Here is a 23,911-nt window from a genome sequence, read left to right as displayed (position 1 = left end):
CTCCATTTGCAATTGCTAACATCAGATTCTTATCTCTGTTTCAGTCATCATCATGACTCATTTTTTCATTCAGTGTCTGGAATCGAATATGTTGCACTATTGAGTGAATCGAATAGGTTACTTAGTGAGAATGGTATTCCAATACTTTTGTTAACATATGCATGACATGAGTAATTCAGCATTTTTTAAAGGGTGAATTTTTGTTCAATATTACTGATGCTCCTCTATATATAATTGTTTACATATCTTTCCTATTTCTTTTCTAGACATCAAAAGTAAGTCAAAATTAGTTTTACTCAGTCTATGAAATTGGACATTTTCCACTATTGAGTACATTTTAGTATTTTTCTTGTACCTCATTCCCTCTATGTGGTCTTTGAATTGTGATGGGAGATATCAATTGCACGTTGATAACTGTCACAGATTAATATTGTTAGTTTTTAGTCTTTCAGCTAGAAACTAAAAAGAAAAAGGTTTTTTGTCACAAAAGAAGCACTAAACCAATTGGCTGATTAAATTAAGTGGATTATTAATTGGAATAGGAGTATTAATTAAATGTGTTTTTTTAATATTAAATGGTTTAGTTAGTACCTGTCAAATATGATTATTTTAAAAGATTGATGGTAAGCTTTAAATCTAAATGATATGTTTTGAACTCTCATTTGCATGCTGTGAACCATTTTTATATTTCCAATCAGCTAATTGAGAGTGCTTGTTTATTATAGACTTACAAAACATAAAATTGACTTTATGAATGTAAGGGAATTTCACATATAATATAGAACAGCAGTTTCCGTGGAGATTACCCTTCCTCAGCAATTATAGAAATGTTTGCAATAAGCGCTGCAGATCTTTAAAGATACAAGTTACCTTGGTACTATCTTTTGTTATTTTTACATCGCATTGATAGAATACAAATACTAATTCATACACCACTTCACTCCTTCTTAACCATTTGATCCACACTCAGGGGCCGATTAGGATGGCGGTTTTTCCGCATCCTCCGGGCCGGCGGAAGTGTCCGCCGGCCTGGAGGATGCGGAAAAACCGCTGCGGAGACTCCAAAGACCCACCGCCAAATTAGGATGGCTGGTGGGTCTGGAATTCCTATAACATGGCAGGCGGTGTCTATGAGACACCGTCCGCCATATTATGATGTTTGTGTAAATATGCTTTTCCACGGCGGCTTTTCCGCCATGGAAAAGCATACGGACATTCACTTTGGGGGCCCGTTGCGGGCCCCCTGGGTGAATGGGGGGTGGGGGGTGCACATGGGGGGTACCTATGGTACCCCCCTGCATTTGCGTACACAAAGCAGCAGGCACCATGCGGTGCCTGCCGCTTTGTGCATGTAAATGCAACACATGCATTTTTAACATTGCCGCAATGTTAATAATAGAGGATGTGACCGCCACCCTGGCGGTCACATCCTAATTGCCATGGAGGGACTGCCGCTGCCCATGCGGACGGTCCCTCCTACTCAGGTGTGGCGGACGGACGCAAGACCGTCCGCCATCCTAATCGGCCCCTCAGTGTTTAGTGGTCTATGGGTTTTCAAACACGTAAATGTGCTTTAACTAAATGCAACAAGGTTTGATGGGACTGTCTTGAAGCACTCCATCTCTGGGTCTGCTAATATTTAAACTTTGAAGCCTGGAAAATGAGAAAGACACAAAATGTAGGAAAACCTCTCAATGCAATTATCTTACTTTATTCTAGATGTTTTGTTTCTAAAACTAAGTCAAGCATCACCAAACCAAAACACTTGATGTGCCTCATAGACGAATGCCTAAAAATAAATAAATAGGAACACATCAGTATAGGTGAATGCATTCAAAAAAATCTAGTCACTGCCTGTTCGCCAGTGATACCCAACTTGAGTAAATCCTTTTCTATTTCCTCTCCATTTAAATGAAGGTGTTTGCTGACAGAAGCAAGATGGATCAATTAAAATGTAGCGGACACTCATGGACATGTTTCAAAAGAGACATGATTATTGTGACTCCATTTGCAATTGCTAACATCAGATAACTGTTTCTGTTATCATCAAGTCTCATTTTTTTATTCAGTGTCTGGAATCGTACATTTTGCACTATTGAGTTAATCCTAATATGTTACTTAGTGAGAATGGTATTCCAATACTGTTGTTAACATATGCATGACATGAGTAATTCAGCATTAAAGGGTGAAATTTTGTCCAATTTCCTGATGCTAAACTATATGTAATTGTTTACATCTCTGTATTATTTCTTTTCTAGACATCAAAAGTAAGTCAAAATTAGTTTTACTCAGTCTATGAAATTGGACAATTTCCACTATTGAGTACATTTTGTATTTTTCTTGTACCTCATTTCCTCTATGTGGTCGTTGAATTGTGATGGGAGGTATAGATTGCATGTTGATAACTGTCACAGAATAATATTGTTTGCTTTTAGTCTTTCAACTAGAAACTAAAAAGACAGTTTATTGTCACAGAATAAGTAGTAAAACAATTGGCTGATTAAATAAAGTGGATTATTATTTGGGATAGGAGTATTAATTAAATGTGTTTTTTTAATATTAAATGGTAGTGTTAGTACCTGTCAAATATGGTTATTTTGAAAAAGTTGGTGGTAAGCTTTAAATCTAAAGGAAAGGACTACACAGGCAGACCTGAAGCCATGTTTTCTTTCTCAGGTTAGTGGATAGTACAACATGTGTTAGTGTCCACAGGTAACATTTAACTTTAGCATTCCACTTGTATTTTTCCTGCACCATATTATAGGGCTTATTGGAAAGTTAAGTAGGACAATTAGGAGTAAGCAATTTTGCAGTGCTTTAAAGCCGAGAGTATATTAAGTAGGGTATGGGCAGCAGTGCCCCAGTTTGCAGAGGTGCAAAACCTGTGATTGCAGTCAGCATAGAAAAGGGGGTGACTAAGCAATAAGAGGAACTTTCTCACAATTCTCAGATTAAAAGGCACGCTTTGATTTTAAATTGTGATGATCAATCTGATTGGAGCCTCTTGTGAATTTGAATTAAAGAAGTGAGTGGTCCAATTTCTTTGGAATTTAGATCTCAATATCAGTATTTAGAAGTTCATTTATTTGTCCCAGTATAGATTTTGGATATGTCATGTCTTTCTTTAGAGTGTATTTGTTTAATTTACTGTTTTTCTTTGCATTATCCTTTAGGCCATATATGAGGTAAGAACCAATTGTATGATGTTCCTAAGTGAATAATTTGTTTTTCTTATGTAAATCATCTGATATTAGGTGTCACGTACATTTTTATTAATTACTCATTGAATTCAATGTAATTAGAAGTTCTCAGAAAATACTGTTTTGTAAAAATTCGAAGCTTAATATATGCTTCGGGAACATAGAAACATAAACAATAATATGCCTATTCACATTCATATGTATTTTGGTACAATTTCTGCCGATAGTTATCAGAAAGTCCCACCTCTCATAAGCTTTATGAAAGTCCACATATTACAAATAATCTTCCTAAATCAAACAGAAAAGAATACTTTAGTTACATGTGCCATCACATTAGAATGTTTCCTTTTGTTATAATAATGAAGGTATCCAAAGCATTAATATTCATCGTATCCAAAGCATGGATTGTAAATGTGACTTCCAAATTGAAGCAATAAAATAGAAATCTGACATATTTATTACTTATCGCTATCTAATTTATTAACTCCCCAACATTTCACTTGTATGCTTGCGTTCTTTTAAATCAGAATATTAGGTTGAATGTATATGACCCAATTCACGAAATAAAATTAAAAATTACACTTTGAGAATGATGCTTCTAGACTAGCATTTTTCCAGTTTGCTTTTTTAATGAAGACATATTCCCAGTAGTAGGCCTGAAATGCAACTCTGACTGTAGGTTCTCACACATGAGATATGGAACGTCATTAGATTTTTCCCAAGGTCTTCTCTTTGCCCTGTGTGGAATTCTCCAAAAGTGAGAACCACCCAGAGAGAGAATGAATACTCATAAGTAAATGCACAATTTTTTAATGGCAAGGAAAGACTTTCCCAGTGGAGAAAAAGCCCTTCCCCCGACAGGCCCGCAAAATTTAGGGTTGATCTTCTTCCCTGTGGAAATAGTAAAACTCCTGTTATTTTTGGAGTAGCAAAACATCAGCAAGAGAATGTTCACAAACATACACATTTGGGGGTGATTGCAAACATTAAAAGAAAAAATGCTTTTGTACACCCTATTTGCTCCACTTGAGTGAGAATTGACCCTAGCCAAATAATGAACAAATGAATCATTCCAAAAATCTTCTTTAGGTTTATTGGACCTATTGTATTCATTATTGGCACCCTGCACACACACACACACACACACACAGACACACATGTGCACGCAAACAAACAGACAGACACGCGCAATGTATAATAACACTAGTGCTCAAAAACTGTAGAAATGCAGGCTGCATTCTGCATTGAAATAATGGAATATATATTCTTATTAAAGCAAAAAAAAGAAATGGAAACAGAATGACTGTCAATATATTAATATTCTTTACAAAATTAGAGGCGTGCCAAGGAAAGCTGCTGTAGGGGAATGCTGTTTCTCAGCCTACAACAAGATCATTATTTGTTTAATGTTATATTCTTATTATCTCTGGCTTTGACAATATCTCAGAAAATTGGAGCCCTACCATCAACTGATGTAGTTTCACAGAAGAATGGGATAATCAGTGAGTCAAAACATTCACTGTGAGCAGTTTTCTTAGATTGTGTAATCCGATTACCATTGAGCACTACAGATAAATGGCAACTAGTGGTCAGGGATTGAAGATAATGAAGCCCTCAAACTGCCATCCTTGTCCTCTATCATTTCTTTTTTGAGGTTCAAAGATAAGCATTAATGCCATGGTATAGCATACCATTTCACGTTGCAGCATTCATTACATTACTAATTTTACAATCTATATCTCTGAGGTAGCACAGGCAGTGCAGCTGCATTGTTTACAGCTGGATCACCTAGGCTACTGGTACATTTTTTAAATGAACTCAAATTCAACCATTTTTGTATTTTTAATGTGTACCTTCAATATAAAGGATATAAGCCGTGCATGGACAAGGTGCAAGTTATAGTTAATGTAGTGTGGCTACCGAGATCAATATACCGCATATGGTTGTATGCAACTTATAATAATGGGAAAATGTTGTTTAAAATATAAATTAAAGGTATAAGCTTAACTTTACAATTACCAATGTTTGTGTAGTTTAAGTTTGGTTTTCATATGAAGTATGAATAGATTTATAGTAATTTAAAAGTGGTGCATAAATTATGAATTTGAGGTATAACTAGAACGTTAGAATGTCTAATGTTTGTGTAGTTCAAGTTTGGTTTGTATAGAAAGAATAAATAAAATGTTATTAACTACTAACAATAATAACGGTTGAACCTTTGATATATACATATATAGATATATATTAAAGCCCCAAGTCTAGGCATAGACGCATTCTATATCAGATAGCAGTAAGTAATTTATTGGTAAACAACAGCACCGGCATACCAAAAAAGAATTACAGCTTCTTGTCGTTAAAATTGCCTGACACGTTTCAGTGCCTATAGCACTTTCTTCAGAGGCTTGATAGCACCTAATTAAGGCACCCATTTGGGATTTTACTTGCGGACTACATGACCCATGAGGCCACACTGCTCATCGGAGCAGCCCATCGGAAGGCATAAATTGTGTACTTAATGGGGTGGTTCAGCTAAGACTTCATGATTGTCGAGCCTCTGAAGATTTTGATGTATGAAGGAGTTTGTTGGTTTCAACGAGGTACTAGAGCTGAGAGTGAATGTGTTTCTCTAAGATCTTGGAAAAAATTGGTAGTAAGGAGATCGGCTGATAATTGGAGGGTAAGTCGGGGTTAGCGTTGGCCTTTTTTAAGAGAGGGATCAGCATGGCGTCTAATGATTCACTTACACCCGTGGTCTACAAATATTTTAATGCTGCAATCCACAAGTATAAAAAAAATCATTGGTTCCCCCTTTAGAATTGTTCACAAATATTCTATTCAATTTGCAATGTTTATATATGTCTAGACTTATTTAAACATTAGAGTTATGTTAAACCTTATACAAATGGCCTGTTATAAAGTTGCTGACTACTGATCATTTGCTGTCAGCTAAAAACACTGTTATCAGCATGATTCTTCTTTTGACCAGAGCCTGGAGCCCCTCCTGAGATCAGGAGCCTGGCGCCCCCCTAGGTTGACCACCCCTGACTTATACAGTCAGTCACGCACTCACTGAATCATCCATGCAGGCACTCATACACCCACGGATTCACCAATATACCTTAGTATATATATTTAACACATTTTTTAAAACACTCACACTCACTGGATGATGTTATCAGTGAAGTCATCAGGGATATCATTTGAGATGTCATCAGTGATGTCACTAACCATCAAAAACACTACGGTAAGGTAGGACCCGGGGGAATATATAAAGACCAAGCTCTGGGAACAGCCCCCACAGATACCCAACAACACAAGAGTACCAGAGGGTCTAAAAGAAAAGGTAGGTTTGTAGTGTGCGAAAAACAGACAAACAACCAAAGACCCCTATGTTGACCTAAAAAATTGTATTTACTGACACCCTGATAGATGGTCAGAAATACCCATCAGTCACCACTCGGAACCACCCTTCATCCTCTGGGATTTTTCAAAACCATCTATACAGATGTGTTTATTTCAGACAAAAAGAGACCAAGATGTTGATAGATCTTTTCCACTGAAAAAACCAATAGTATGGTATACCACTCCTCGAGACTGGTGAGTAGTAGAGTGCGGTGTGACTGAGGGAGTGCAGTGCAGAAAAACGTGTACGTGAAAAAGTAAAACGAAAAGGCTTGTTTAAAATTGGATGAGGGAGCATAGAACAGTATTTATTCGGATAATACTCACTACGCCAATAATAAAAATTTGTAGAGACAGTTTAAGAAATGCGCTGTCTAGAAATGGAACCAGGTCGACATGTTTCAGCAATACTTGGACACAGTTGTCCTTGCTTTCTTCAGGACCTTACAACAAATAAATGCTACTGCAAGTGTAAAAAGAAATAATCAGTGACAACTAAAAAACACAGTTCACAGACAAGTACTGAGATCACGTTCAGTCTCCAGGTGAAGAGTCTTGTCTTATTCTTACAGGTATGTCGTTCACTAGAAAGGTCGAAACAAAAAGAGGGGGGGTTATCAGATGTCAGAAGGACTGACTTCACACACAAAACCACACATGCCAGCTAGGTCTAATGAATATGGACCTTAGACTAAGTCAGACTTCCATTGCTGACTTTGGACACTCATGAACGTAGTGTGGTTAATTTACTATATCAGGATATATAAGTTATATGCCACATATATAAAAGGAAATCTTACCATAGCTTGTAAGAAGTGAAGACCTCACCCCACCTGGCAGTGGCTCAGGAGAAGAGTGAAGCACCGCTCTATAGGACACGTAAACAAAAACGAGAACATGTATCTCCAATGTGTACAGAAACACACACCATAAAAAGCCTTCAATGGACTGAATTCGTATCGGGAGTTTGAAACGATATTCAAATTAAAAATACGACTCTGAACATCTCGTATTTTTTATTTGAATATCGTATCAAACACCCGATACGAATTCAGTCCATTGAAGGCTTTTGACAACTGTGTCCAAGTATTGCTGAAACATGTCGACCTGGTTCCATTTCTAGACAGCGCATTTCTTAAACTGTCTCTACAAATGTTTAATATTGGCGGAGTGAGTATTATCCAAATAAATACTGTTCTATGCTCCCTCATCCAATTTTAAACACACCTTTTCGGTTTACTTTTTCACGTACAAGTTTTTCTGCACTGCACTCCCTCAGTCACACCGCACTCTACTACTCACCAGTCTCGAGGAGTGGTATACCATACTATTGGTTTCTTCAGTGGAAAAGATCTATCAACATCTTGGTCTCTTTCTGTCTGACATAAACACATCTGTATAGATGGTTTTGAAAAATCCCAGATGATGAAGGGCGGTTCCGAGTGGTGACTGATGGGTATTTCTGACCATCTATCAGGGTGTCATGTCACTAACCATGTCATGAGTGCAATATGTGAGGTCATAATCAGTGCATTACAGGGTCAGAGTTATAATTAGCTCAGCTACTCAGCTCCTGTCTTGAAAGTTTCAGGGAGATACACCAAGTGGAGGCCGAGAAATAAGGAGGTCCCAAAAAGTGTTTTCTCTATGTTAATTTCACAGGAAACTTTCGACAAAGCTACAGCCCGAACTGCTGAACAGAATTACACCAAATTTGGCAAAAATTGGTTCAGAAAGCAACCTTCTTTTAAATGGTGTAATTTTGTTCAGTAGTTCCTGAGAAATACATATATAAAAAATATTAGTATCTGGTGACCATGGTGGATCCGCAAACTCTCCCGAGCATGAGCTTGACTATGATTGGAAGTGTTGGCAGACATCGTGTGACTTGGTTGAAGTGATTCACAAGAAAAAAAGGTGTAAAAAGAATAAAAGGGGGCATAGTAGGAACACCCCGACCCCCTAGGGCTTCTCAGAGGGTCCCTCAGGGATCCAGAGGACCCAAATAAGCATAAAAAAAAATCTGCGGGATTAGCGTAGGGTCCACGAATCCTGCCGCCATATTTTTTTTTAAATGAAGTACGGTCACCTGCACTTTGTTTTTTTGAAGCCCCCGGATAGGCCAGGTCCCGGGGACAATGTTTATTTATGGTGCAGGGCCCACAGGGGCCCCCGTAGCCCCAGGCGCCACCACCTCCCAGGGGCTTTACTTAAATAAACTGCATGGGGGCTCTTGCTCCCTACGCTACCCCAGGGATTAACACTTCCCCAGGGCTTTGTTTATAATATGAGGGGGCATGTGGCCCCCTGCAGCCCCAGGGACTACCACCTCCCCGGGGCTTTCAACTTTTAAAGCAGGGTGGCCTCGTGCCCCTTGAAGCCCCGGGGACTGCCACCTCCTTCGGGCTTTGTTTATATGAAAAAAGTGTGGGGTGCTCCTGACCCCCCACACTGCACCGGGACCACCACCTCCCCAGAGCACAGAGTAAATTAAATACCGGGGTCCGTAGTGGATCCCCAGGGACCACCACCTCCATGGGGCTTTAAACATATGTTAGAGGGGAGCCCTCCTTAGCCTTGAGGACCGCCACGTTCCAGGGCTGGCTCCAGCAATGTCCAGCTTCTGCCTTGCCATAGCAAACATTGCTTTGCTTCATGGAAGCAAAGCAGAATTGCTTTTGGGCAAAGGGAGCAGCATGTTAGCAGCAGCCGCGGTATATGCAGGTAACAGTGGTGGGGCCAAGTATGGGGGATTTTGAGGGACGATGCAAGGGAAAATTAAATAAATAATTAATTTTCCCTCAGCATCATCTCTCAAAATCCCCCCTTACCTGGCCCCACCACCGACTGCTGTTACCCGCACGGACCATGGCTGGTTAGCAGCTCCCTTTGCCCAAAAGCAATGCCAGATCCTGCCAGAGGCGGGAGCCGGCTGGGACCACAGGGGCATTGGGGCTCCCCCGCCATCCCCAATGAGAGGCCAAGCCCTAGGGGATGAGGTCCCCGGGGCAAAAATGGCCCGGAGGGGGTCCACTCGGCCCCCCTCCCTTTACTTAATTAATAAATAAATGGCCGGGCCCTGGGGAATGGGGTGTAGGGGGCCGAAATTGGCCTGGGAGGGGGGGTCATGCAGCCCCCCTCCCACAAAACAAAAATTTAAATTTAAAACTAGGCAAAGCTCCGGGGGCTGTGGTCCCCGGGGCTAAAAATGGCCTCAGGCGGGGGCTGCGCTGTCCCCGACTTTAAAGAAAGTATTTATTTATTTTTTTAAAAGGAAGTGGCCATACCCCGGGGAATGGGGTCACCAGGGCCAAAATTGGCCTCAGAAAAGGAGCCCGCGGCCCCATTCCCATTTTCTTTATTTTGTTTTATTAAAAAATGGCTCAGGCCTTTGGGACTAGGGTTTTCAGGGCCTAAAAAGTATTAAGGGAAGGGGGCCAAACAGCCACACTTCCACAAAGAAAACAAAAAAGAGAAGCCAATATCTTGCAAGAGGCCCCGTCCCCTCCCTGCACCACTATGCAAATTCACCTCCTGGCACATTCTGGGTTGGGAGATTAAGTCCCCTTGAATCTTAAGGGTCATTAGGGGCCAACTAGGCCACCAGGTACCTCCAGTAAGCCCCACACAGTGGGATCGCTATGAGATAGCCCGAGGCCATGCTCCTTTTTACACCACTCTGCAAACGTGCCTCTTGGCACACTTCTGGTGGGGCAATGAGGTTCTCTTGTGTCCTGAGGACCTCAGGACTAAGGTAGACTTCATCCCCCAAGCAGTAGTTAAAGAAGCATTTGCAATGTAATAGGTCTTGCATTTGCGGAAATTAGAGCTATTGGTGTTGAAAATGTGCACGTTTGTTACTAATGTTTTTGGGAGTGAAGTGGATGTACGTTGTGTGTAGTGGAATTATGTGGTATGTTGTGCAGTGAAATTATGTGGATAGACAGTATGTGGTTTTTAGTTTATTGGAATTATGTAGAGTGGGATTATGTGTTATGGATAGTAATTATGTTGTATGGTAGTCTGTGTAGTGGAGTGATAACCTCAGGTTTAATGTTCCTCGTTTCTATAGAAGCTAGACTATAAACTCAATGAGACAAATAAAAGAAGGAACCACTGAGGAGCACTTCTAGACCTAGTCGGAGGTGTGAGCAGGGCCACTGGAATTATCCGACAGTTCGACTGCACTGATTTTTGAATAGCTAGACATTTTCAACATTTGCCACATAATCCATTATCTGCTGTATAATTTGCAGATTTGAACATAAAAAAACATTGTTTCTAGCTCAAACGGCTCAAACGTCACCAACAATGCAGTGACAAGTGTTACAGCGTGGTGGAAGGCCCTTTGCAAACCTGGAATGGTCACCTGTTACTTATTGCTAAATGTGGGTGTTAAATTGGTACTAATGGTGCACAAACCAATCTTGGTTCTTTCAGTGCATCTCTTGCCTCTTTCTGCACATCTCTTCTGCTTTCTGCACTGCCCTTCTTTCTGCACCTCTCTTGCTTCTTTCTGCACATCTCTTGCATCTTTCTTCTGTACCTCTCTTACCTCTTTGAACACCTCTGTTGTTTTTTTATGCACTGCTCTTGCTTCTTTCTGCACCTCTTTTGCTAATTTCTTTAACCACTTGTGTCTTTCTGCACCCCTCTTTCTGCACCTCTTTTGCCTCTGTGTGCAGCCCTGCTCTCTCTTTCTGCACCTGTTTTGCCTGTTTCTGCAACTCTCTTGCCAGTTTCTGCAATTCTCTTGCCTCTTTCTGCACTGCTCTTGCTTCATTCTGCACCTCTTTTGCAAATTTATTTATCCCTCTTGCCTCTTTCTGCATCCCTCTTCCCTCTTTCTGTACCTCTCTTGCCTCTGGCTGCAGTTCTCTTGCCTTTTCTGCTCCTCTATTGCTTTTTTCTGCAGTTCTCTTGGGTCTTTCTGTACCCCTCTTGCTTCTTTCTGTACCTGTTGGTTCTTTCTGTGCTTCTCTTACTTTTTCCGCATCTCATTTGCTCTTTCTGCACCCCCTTACCTCTTTCTGCATCCTTATTCCCTCTTTCTGCACCTCTCTTTCTTCTTTGTGCACTTTTCTTACCTCTTTCTACATCCCTCTTGCCTGTTTCTGTACTTCACGTGCCTCTTTCTGTACCTCTCTTGCCTCTTTCTGCACGTCTCTTGCCTCTTTCTGTACCTCACTTACCTCTTTCTGCACTTCTCATGCTTTATTCTGCATCTCATTTGCTTCTTTCTGCACCCCTCTTCCCTCTTTCTGCACCTCTGTCGTTTCTTTCTTTTCTTTGTTGTTTATTTTTATGTAACTTGTCACAAGGTAAAAGCAGAGACACATGCATGCATACTTTCACAAACGTGGTCAGACTTACAACAGTGCTATGGTTAGGATTGCTGTTTTACATTTTGTACAAAAGGGGGTGGTGATGGACGGAGCATCTGAACCAATCAAACACTCACACCCAGTCAACAGATCTGGGTTTAATCCATCACTTTGCCACTCGATTCAAGCAAGCCGGGCTGAAGACGGCTGAAATGCCAGAAACCTGTCTTCGGAAGCTTGTTTCCGGTCCAGGGAAGGCATGGCTTGGCAGTTTGGGCTGGACTGTTCCCATGAGGCACAGGGTCAGACTGATTTGCATATGGCCGTGTCCGAACTGGGGTGGCAGAATGGGCTAAAGAACGGTGATGGATTAAACCCAGATATGTTGACTGGGCGTGAGTGTTTGATTGGTTCAGATGCTCCGTCCATCACCACCCCCTTTTGTAACACTTAGTTCGCCATAAGTTGGCAGGGTATGCTCAGACGTGAGTCCCTTGCTCACTTTCGAAACAGTGTCTTTTCTTATTTCTTAGGGAGCTGGCAGTTTCATTCCAGTCCACTTGGATTTTAATTCAATAAGAAAAGTCACTGTTTCGAACTGCACCCACATGGGGAAACCTCTTCGCATTTATCAAACTACAGGTTCCAGCATGCCAGAATACAGACTCACCTGTGAGTGTCACGTGGGTCACATGGGTAAAATATGAGCATGCAGTCAATGGCGCCTGTGCTAACTTGTCAGTCAGAAGCAGTGCCATCCTCTGATGAAGGAGCCTCCCGGCTCTGAAACACGTTAGTAACTTTGCTTTTGTAATGCAATTGCCGATTCTGAAAATAAAAGCTTTTCCTGAAAGCACTCTACTGCGAGGGCGTTCTTGCTTCAGGGCAACTTTGGGATATATATATATATATATATATATATATATATATTTGGCTAGTCCCCAGCCTCTGTATCGGCGGGCTCACGGCAGGGGTAGCCACCCCCTTTAACAAGTACACACTCAACCGGCGTGTTCCTCCCTTCGGTCACGGAAAAGAACAACACAGGAGCCGTGGCCTCTGTTCGTGGTGCAGTTTATTTCAGACACAACGTCCTACGCGTTTCAGAGTGAAACTACTCCTTCATCACGGGCAAACTTTGTGCATTTCTATGTAGTTAATAAAGTAAAGTAATATGTCACGTGATCAAAACATAAACAAAATACTTCGCCTTCAAACAATTTACATTTGGTGTTTTACGTAAATACTATACATTCCAAGTATTTTACATGGTAATGGCAAAAGCAGTATTATAATGCATTTGTTTAAATTAAAAAGTGGCTCATGACCAAAATCACAAAATCACAGAAAGACTTCCGTTTTTAGTTTAAACGTTGCTCATGACACAACAGTGCTTACGTTAACATTACTAAGCATTTCACATTATTGTCTGTTTGAATTATAGATTATAGGTTGCTGTAAGTTGTAAAATAATAATAAACTCTGCAACTAAAAGGTTCGAACCTCTGGTCTCGAAAGACAGTGTGTGTATGAGATCTCTGTCTCTCTGTCTCTTGAGCTATACAGTTGACCATGTTCGACGAGTGAAATATTCGAAAACATCAAATTCACTCAGTTAAGCACGCATCCAATATTGCTTAACTCACAGTACTGCCCCAGTGGGCAAAAGGAATATTATATTAATCTCAATTAGACTAATTAGTTTAGGCTCAAAATACTGCCCTAGTGGGCTATTTTCTCTCATATGCGTACATGATAGTTCTCAAGAATAAAGTTCATCCAAACGAAATTCAAAATTGGTCAGCCAGAATTATTGCCCTAGTGGGCTACTGCATTCTTGATTGCCAGCATAGTCCATCATCAATCACTCTTGTATGTATATCTGTAACACCTAAGATAATAATAAAGGCAAAGTCCTATTAAAATCTTCATAATCCAAAAAAGACATTTTATGAAGAAAACACACAAAATTCTAAAAACAACTAGCAGAAGGATGTTAGCAGCAATATTCATTTAGCAATTATAATTGGAATTTAATGTAAATGCACTGACATTTCTTCGTCCATATTCAACCCATGGGGCACCATGGTGTTGAATCTGATAATAAATTTGGACTCCAATTTCCGGAGTTCAAGTAGTCTGTTCCCCCCCGTTTATTTAGGGGGACACTATCAATGACTGCAAATTTCACAAGATTGGCGTTACTTTTGTGATACTCGTGAAAGTGTCGAGCTACAGGATAAGTTTTATCATTTTTACCAATAGCTCTCAGATGTTCTTGTACTCGCTTCTTGCCCTTGTGGATGGTACTACCAATGTAGTATTTTGAACATGGGCATTTCAAAGTATAGATGGCATAATCAGTATTGCAATTTAAATGTTTTTGTATGACCCATGGAGCTTCATTGCTGTTGAATTTTAGTGAGTTAATGCTGCTGCTGAATTTGCAGGCTTTGCATTGATTACACGTAAAAAAGCCTTTAACAGCATTAGCTTTTATGGGGTTCGGAATCATATTGCTGCATAATTGGTCACGTAGTGACCTCGGTTTCCGAAAGGTTAAGGATGGGTGTTCTCCTATGCAGTCCCTCAGATCATTATCCGTTTTTAGAACCTCCCAGAATTTATTGAGGCTTTTTTTCACTTCCCACGCATGTGTGTTATAGGTGGTAATAAATCTTATTGTTTCTTTTGGTTTGGTCTGAGAGTCATCAGGTTTGGGGAATAACAGTTCTTGACGATTAAGAGCCTCTACTCTAGTAATGGCCTCTTTTACATTTTTGGGGCTATAGCCTCTTGTCAAGAATCTTTCCCTCATTGTTACTTTCTCCTGCTCAAATGTATCAACTGTACTGCAGTTTCTGCATGCACGTAACAGTTCCCCAAATGGTATGCTGTGTATTAGGTTACGTGGGTGGCAACTGCCTGCATGTCTTTTGAGACCAGAGGTTCGAACCTTTTAGTTGCAGAGTTTATTATTATTTTACAACTTACAGCAACCTATAATCTATAATTCAAACAGACAATAATGTGAAATGCTTAGTAATGTTAACGTAAGCGCTGTTGTGTCATGAGCAACGTTTAAACTAAAAACGGAAGTCTTTCTGTGATTTTGTGATTTTGGTCATGAGCCACTTTTTAATTTAAACAAATGCATTATAATACTGCGTTTGCCATTACCATGTAAAATACTCAGAATATATAGTATTTACGTAAAACACCAAATGTAAATTGTTTGAAGGCGAAGTATTTTGTTTATGTTTTTATCACGTGACATATTACTTTACTTAATTAACTACATTGAAATGCACAAAATTTGCCCGTGATGAAGGAGTAGTTTCACTCCGAAACGCGTGGGACGTTGTGTCTGAAATAAACTGCACCACGAACCGAGGCCACGGCTCCTGTGTTGTTCTTTTCCGTGACCGAAGGGAGGAACACGCCGGTTGAGTGTGTATATATATATATATATATATATATATATATGTATATATATATATATATATATATATATATATGCCTCCAGCTGGTTTCGGTGCAGACGAAACCTCCCGAGCACTTTCTCCAGCGCACAGACGCAAATAAGGCTCCAAAACCAGTCTTCAATTCATCGTGGTTTATTTAAAGTGCAGGGGTGCAGAAGAAAGCATCGAACCTATGGTTCACTGAAAAAACCATAGGTTTCACACCAGTTATAGTTAGCTGGAAGTTTTACTCGCATAAAACCATTGAAATTCCCACGTTATAGTTAGTTGGACTCACTATAACTTGCGCGTGCAATGCACTGCTGATGACGTCACATATTACATCACTCATGACATGGTCAGTGACATCACTCATGACATCACTGATGACACCATCCTTGTGACAGAGTGACAGGCCTCCTTTCACTGTAATGTAACCCTTGAAACACATATTCAATAATAGAAAGTAAAATTTTCAAAAAAATGGAGATACCCATACCAGTTACAACAACCAATTCAATAATTCCACCATCTATATACACATCCACTCATTCAACAACAGTTCTATATAGTCACTCTTACATATACTCACTCATCATATGTAGTGATATACCTATACATCCTGTTACACACCGACAGTCATCCAAAAGATACTCTCATACATACTCACACATGCAAATAAACTATTAAACATCCATTTATTTGCATATACAGCTATACACACACTACCACCTTACTTCTAAGGAAACTTACACATACTTACTCTCTTAAACAATCACTTATAGAAACACGTACTTATTTAAACAGGAACTCTTACAATCCCTCACTCTCACATATACTCACTTATATACATCAATATTCACATATACTACATTAAAACATATGTAGTTACTGATAAAGACACTAGTGAGACAGTCATTCACTCACTAACACACACATATACACACTCATCCACCCATACAGTCCTGCACATATGCTGTCTTCAAAACACATACAAAGAGAGAGTCAGTCATTCATGCATCTATGTGCTAAGTAATACCCCCACTAAACCATACAAACACTCATACTGATACTAAGAAAAACATCTAATAACCCATATACATACACATGTAGCTACTCACCAACCCATGCAGCCACTTATACACAAAGTGAAACACTAATACATATATTTAAATATTTAAACATTACTCTCTAATATATGTATTCACTAAGATACACTTAATAAACCAGTTAACCAATCAATTAAAAAAAAAAATCTATGTAAACACTTATTTAAACATTTATTCTTCCATCAACTTTTACATATACATATATAACACATATTTATTTTTCAGAAAGACACACATTCACTGGATGGTGTCATCAGTGATGTCATGAGTGATGTCACTGACCATGTCATGAGTGATGTAATATGTGACGTCATCAGCAGTGCATTGCACGCGCAAGTTATAGTGAGTCCCACTAACTATAACGTGGGAATTTCAATGGTTTTATGCGAGTAAAATTTCCAGCTAACTATAACTGGTGTCAAACCTATGGTTTTTCAGTGAATTTCATAGGTTTTGTAAATGCTATTTCCTAACTATAACGTGTGTAAAACCTATGGTTTTTTCAGTGAATATATATATATATTATAAAATTCCTATGGCAAAATGAAACCCCTCATTTTGTTCCTTTTCAAATTAAATGTATTAAGTGTTACCACTTTATTCCAATCAAGATGACTTCAGGTGTGCCATACTTTTGTCATAAGTAAGACTGTTAGCGTTCTAGTTGTTCTTTAGAACACTCTGGGACATTCTGTCATTGGGCTATAGTTGGGCTACATCTGGCTGATATTTGGGCTACATTTGGGCTCTTTTGTCTCTGGTGGCCATCTTGGGAGACTGCATATCAGAATTTTTTTAATGAAATATAAGAGGATTTGAGAAGTCACTCAAAATGTGCCCTAATTTTTCTTTCTTCAGCACTAATCATAATTTCTATGGCAAAATGAACCCCCTCATTTTGTTCCTTTGCAAATTAAATGTTTTAAGTGTTAACACTTTATTCCAATCAAGATGACTTCAGGTGTGCCATACTTTTGTCATAAGTAAGAAAGACTGTTAGCGCTCTAGTTGTTCTTTAGAACACTCTGGGACATTCTGTCATTGGGCTATAGTTGGGCTACATCTGGCTGATATTTGGGCTACATTTGTTTTTTATTGTCTCTGGTGGCCATCTTTGGGCTACATTGGGCTACATTGGGCTACATTTGGGCTCTAACATATATATAGCCCAATGTAGCCCAATATATATTTTTTCAAAGTTAATTTTCTCAGCAACTACTGAGCAGATTTACACCATTCAAAGAAAAGCGTAATCTGCGAGCCGGACTCTACCTTTCTACCAAATTTCTTATAAATCCATTCAGCCGTTCGAGCTGTAGCCGTGTCTAAACGTCCTATGGAAAATAACATGGGCAAAACACGTTTTGGGACCCCCCTTTTATCTCAGCCCCCACTTGACGAATCCCCCCCAAACTTTCAGGGAAGGAGCGGAGCGGAGCAGGCCATCTTCTTTGAGAAATTCGCAAAGATTCGTCCACCGGCGCCAAAGTTATTCTCAATAGAATGTTGCGGTTTTCCTATGGAAACTAGGTCCTAACTATAACTACCTACTGGTGACCGCCAGTAGGTAAATATATATACATATATATATATATACATTTATATATATATATATATATATATATATATACATATATATATATATATATATATATATATATATATATATATATATATATATATATATATATATATATATATATATACATATATACATATATATATATATATATATATATATTTTTGGAACACAAGAAAGGCGGCACAACCGGATACTTATTAGAAGTTATTTATTACAACAACACTCCACCGACGCGTTTCAGCCTCACAGCTTTTCTCACGGTCAGCAAGTCCTTTTTTGCTTTCTCTTTTTATACTAGCCCACATGAGCCTTAAAGTGGCATTGTGGGATACGTAGTTTATGAAGCAAACATAATTAAAAACATTAATGAACAGACAAAGGACTGGTGTGTTCTGGATAAGCAAGTATAGTACTTAGCGTCCAAATTTGTTTTCACTTCAGGGCGTCTCTTGTTACATGTATTTTTTTTTTTCTTTTTTTCAAAAGTTCAAGGTTTTTCAAAGTTTTTTTGAAATATAGAGTATAGGGTATAGTACCCTTATCCATGTTTTAATCTTGCCAGTGTTCATATCTACTCAAGATGTATGTGGAGATCCTCTCCAAAGTTCATGCCTCTGGGTTGTTTTGTGCGGAATCGGACGATGAGGCGTGATTCCATCTGTCGAAGAAGACGGACTGTGTCTCCTCCTCTCTCTCATTTGTTCAGCATTTTCAATCCATAGAAATTCATGCCTCGCCAATCCCCATTTTGGCAAGTGCTCAAGTGTTTTGCTGTGGCATACAACATGTTTGAATTTTTCACAGCCCGGATGTGTTCCAAAATTCTTTTCTTTAACATGCATGTGGTGGATCCTATATATTTCATTCCACATTTGCATTCCACCACATACACCACATTTTTTGATGTACAGGTGATGTACTGATTGATCTGCATGTATTTTCCATCAGGTTCCAACACAGTCTTCATTTTTTTACCTATTTTACATGCTTTGCATGTATTACATGGCTTAAATCCTATGTTCTGTTCCGTCCACCATTTAGGTTGTTCTTTGGTCTGGAAGTAGCTCTTAACTAATAGGTTTTGAAGGGATGTGTTCTTCTTGTACGTGATGGAGGGGTATTTACCCACCAATGGTTCTAAATCCGGATCGCTGCTTATCAGATGCCAATACTTCTTCATTTTTTTAGCTATTAGCTCACTTTCTTTGTTGTATGTTGTTATGAATCTCGGTGGATCTCTTTCTTGTGGGGATTTTTGTTTTTCAACCAACGTTTCTGCTCTGCTGATTTTATCTGCTTTCTTTTTGCAGTTTTTTAACACATAGTCCTTGTATCCTCTTGACTGGAATCTAGTTTTACTTTCAAGTATTTTATTTTCGGCATCTTCTGGCTTTGAACAGTTTCTTTTTAGTCGTACAAACTCCCCATATGGGATGCTTTTGAGTAGCAATTTCGGGTGGAAGCTATATATATAGTGTCTAGAGGTCCCCGAAAGAGGAGGGGAGATAAAAATAAAACCAAGGAGTTCTCTCCAGGCCTCCAAAACATTTCAGGGAAAGGGATCCCAATCCCAATGGGAAAGGGATCCCAATCTGGCTACGAGAAGAAAAGCATCATTAGGTAAGAATACTGGAAAGTTTATCTTTGTGTGCTATGAGTGCTACGAATATGATTATGTCAAGGAGATTCTAAGTGCATCAGGAGGGCACCAACCTCCAGTGTTGGGCAGTCATAGGGGATGGCCAGAGTAGCACCTGGGGAGGAGAGGGCCCCAGTTAGTGTGAGGGAGACATCTGAGGTTAACCTTTTGTCCCTGGGTGACACAGAGATGGTGCCTAAAGCCCACATCCATTCCAATACGTCAAATTCAAGGCAGTGGGTCCCCATCAATGGGCAGAAGGTTTAGGCTTTGAGGGACACAGGAGCCAGTATGCCTAATGTAAAGTGTCACTTGGGTTCCTCAGAGCAGGTGATATCCAATACATTCTACCAGGTTGTGGTTGCAGATAAGCAGAAGATATACTACCCTGTGGTTCTGATTGCCTTTGAGCGCACAGGTCTTCTGAAAGTTGCTCTGAGCCCTAATATTTTAGGGTTGACTGAGTGGATCTATGTGACCACCAATTCCTTGGATGCCCATGAGAGGAGTCAAGAAGGTCTGGAACATGATTGAATTGCCCAGACAGCTGTCAGGAATAGGAAGGGCATGGGAAACCAGCCCCTGCATGCCTCCCATCCCAGGTGGATGGGGAACCAGAGGAGGCTGCCCCAAAGCCTTTTCATGAGGACATTGGTCAGTGGTAAACTGCCTGAACTTTTTGAATAGCACATAGAAGTGGACTCCACCAGGGGGCGCGTTCTGCAAGGCACAGAAGGAGCACCCACCATTGATAGCCTGAGGGGGCAAGGTGAAGCCCAGGCAGGTGGCGATACCTCTGGAGGGCAACTCATGTTTTGGGAGAATAACCTCCTGCATAGTGAGCCTAAGGCTCCTGAGCATGGAGCAACTCCTGTATTGGTAGTTCCTCAATGGTACAGGGCCTTCCTACTGGGGTTGACTCATGAGATACCCTTGGCAGGACATCTGGGGCAGGACAAGACCTTTGCAAAGCTTGTCATCCAATTTTACTGGCCCCAGACGAGGACATTTACTGACGCATTGTGTAGGACTGGTCTTACCTGCTAGGCTAGTGAGTAGACTTGTAAAAAGCTAGAAGTTCCCTCGACTCCCACGCCTGTTGTTGCCACATCCTTTGAAAGGGTGGGCATTGATATTGTAGGAACCTTGAACCCAAAAACATTATGGGCAATAGGTTTATCCTGGTCTTGGTGAACCATGCCACTAGGTACCCAGAGGCCATCACTCTGTGGACCATCACTGCATCTGTTGTAGCTAGGGCCCTTATGGGGATTTTTATAAGAGTGCATATAAGACAGGGGCACCAACTTTATGTCCACTTACATGAAGTCTATGTGGATGGAGTGTAGGGTTACTTATTCGTTCTCCCCAACCTACCATTCACATCCACATGGGCTTGCTCGAAGATTCAACAGGACCGTTAAAGACATGATTATGGCCTATCTGAGGCATAAGTGGATGTCCTCTTACCATGCCTGCTTTTTGCTTACAATGAGGTACCACAGAAAGGAGTGTGCTTTAGTCCATTTGAACTTCTGTATGGTCAGCCTATGAGGGGCCTCTCAGTCTGGTCAAGCTCCGAAGGAAGCCCCCTAGGATGTGGTTAGCTACAAGCTACCCCAATGGTAAAGTCCTAGAAGAAGGCTTCTGAGAACTTGGAGGCTGGCCAGGAGTTAATTAAGCAATAGTATGACCAAGAGGCTACCATGGTGGAATTTCAACCTGGATAGAATGTATAGGTGATGGAGTAAGTAAAGCCCGGGGTTTTCCAGGATTTGCGGGACTGGGACCTATTAGGTGGTGGAGAGGAAAAGGGAGTCAACCTAACTGGTGGACCTCAAGACCCTAAGGATCCTCTTAAGGGTACTCCATCTCAACTGCCTACAACCCCACTATGAGAGGTCTAAGGCACCATGCTGCTGGTACCTAATAATGTGGAGGAGGGGAGTGTGAACAACTCCCTGATCTTCTATCATCTAAAGAGAAGGACGGGTCAGTGGAAGGTGTCAACCTCTTCCCTACCCTGACCCAGAGTAGCAGAGGGACAGTCACCAGTTTCTGAAACCATTTGCCTTCCAATTTTCCTTCACTGTGTACTCATGATATAGACACTGGGAACAGCCTACCTGACAAAACTAAAATATACAGGCAGTCTCACAAGGTGAGGGCCAGCATCAAGGCTTAAATGGGGATCATTGAGTCCTATAGCAGTCCCTGGGGTAGCCAGTGGTGCTGGTACCAAAAGCTGCCCACACCGAGCACCACCTCAGATCTTAGGTTCTTAGGTTGGTCACCAAGACTGATGCACACCCCATCCCATAGCTATTGAGCTCATTGATAGATTAGGGGCTGCCAAGTTCCTGTGCACTTTTGACGACTTGACATCAATGTACTGGCAGACTGCTCTGACTGAGAGGGCTAAAGAGAGATCAACCTTCTCTACCCTTGAGGGCAATTTTCAATTTAAAGTTGTGCTCTTTGGACTAAGGACCAACCGTGCCATCTTCCCTTCCAGAAGCTGATGACCCAGGTCTTAGCTGGAATGGAGGCCTTCAGTGCTGCATATTTATATGACATAGCTGTCTTCAGCATCATTTGCCAAGAAACCCTAGTTTACCTGCAGGAAGTGCTTTCAGGCTCTGAAACATACAAACATGATTATTAAGGCCAGTATGTGCCAAATATGGCAGGGATCTGTGGTGTACTTGGGACATCAGGTAGGCAGGGGTAAGTGCAGACCCTGCAGGCCAAGATAAATATTGTTCTGTCTTGAGAGTCCCAAAGATTCAGACTTAAGTGAGGGCTTTCCTGGGCCTCACTGGGTATTACAGGAGGTCTGCCAAGGGATGTGGCACAATTTTTTCTCCCTTGACTGAGCTAACTTCCAAGAAGCAGACCGAGGGGCCGTATTGTGTATGTGGCGCATGTTCCTGGTTAGCGCTGGGTGCACCTTTTAAAAGGTGCACCCAGTGATAACCACGGAAATGTGCAGCATTATGGTGAATGCGCTGCCCCCAGAACAACAATGAACTTGTGCTTCTCTGAGGGTAGCGCATTCATGTGAAAAATGGAGTGGCTGCTTTGATGCCGCTCTATATTTCTACATTGCAGATGGCAGCCCACCTGTACTTTTAAAGGAGATTAGAGATCCCCTTGCAGCCGAGTACAGTGAGTGATGGCACCTGCCTGCAAGTGGATGTCTGGGGGGTCAATGGGACCCCCTTCCCCCTCTAGAGAGCTACAATCAGGGGGCACATTGACAGTGCACCATGTTTTAGGTGGCGCACGGTTAGTGCACCCCCTGAAACATTCTTTGCCTCTGCGCCCGTGTCTGTAATACGGCATGGGCACAGAGGCAAAGGGATTTCCTCATTTGCATGGGGCTATGCCCCCATGCAAATGAGAGGACACCCTCTGAAGATAGCGCAGGTGCTTTACATACACCAGCACTATTGGTGTTACAGAAGGGGATGCACAAGCATCTGAGAACCCTTCTTTAATACCACAGTGCCCCTGGGGTGTGTAAAGCGGGCACACATTCATATTGCAACCCTGGGGCACTTTCATAATATGGCCCCAAGAAGATGATCTGGAGAGGCGCCTGTCAGAAAGCCTTTGCCTCCCTAAAACAGGTTGTATGCACAGCCCCTTTGCTCAAGGCCCCTGATTTCTCTCAGAAGTTTAATATTGAAACAGATCCCCCAGAGCGTTGTATAGGGGTGGTTCTATCACAGCTAAATGAGGAGGGCATAGGTAAACCTATAGCATTCATGCCTAGGAGGCTATTTCACAGTGAACAGAGATGCAGTGTTATTGAGAGAGAAGCCTTTATTGTGATCTGAGCACTGAGGAAGCTGAGACCATACTTGTTTGGGACTCACTTGCAGATTCAGACAGACCACAGGCTCCTCAGTTGGGTAATGCAAATGAGGGGTAAGAATCCAAAACTGTAAAGGTGGTCAATCTCCCTACAGGGATTGGACTTTAAGGTGGAACACCATCCTGAGTCAGAACACAGCAATGATGATGGTTGATCGAAGTATTTCTGTCTTAGTGAAGAAAACTCCCAAGGAGTTGGATAGTTCTCCCTAACTTCAGCTGGGAGACACATGTTAGGCCTGTCAGCCTAAGAGCAGTCTTCTCTTAAACCTTTTGCCTCTCCTCCTCCATTTATCTGATGTGAGAAATCAG

Source organism: Lissotriton helveticus, chromosome 7, assembly GCF_964261635.1.
Source record: "Lissotriton helveticus chromosome 7, aLisHel1.1, whole genome shotgun sequence".
Taxonomy (NCBI): domain Eukaryota; kingdom Metazoa; phylum Chordata; class Amphibia; order Caudata; family Salamandridae; genus Lissotriton; species Lissotriton helveticus.
Note: the sequence above shows the minus strand (reverse complement) of the source record.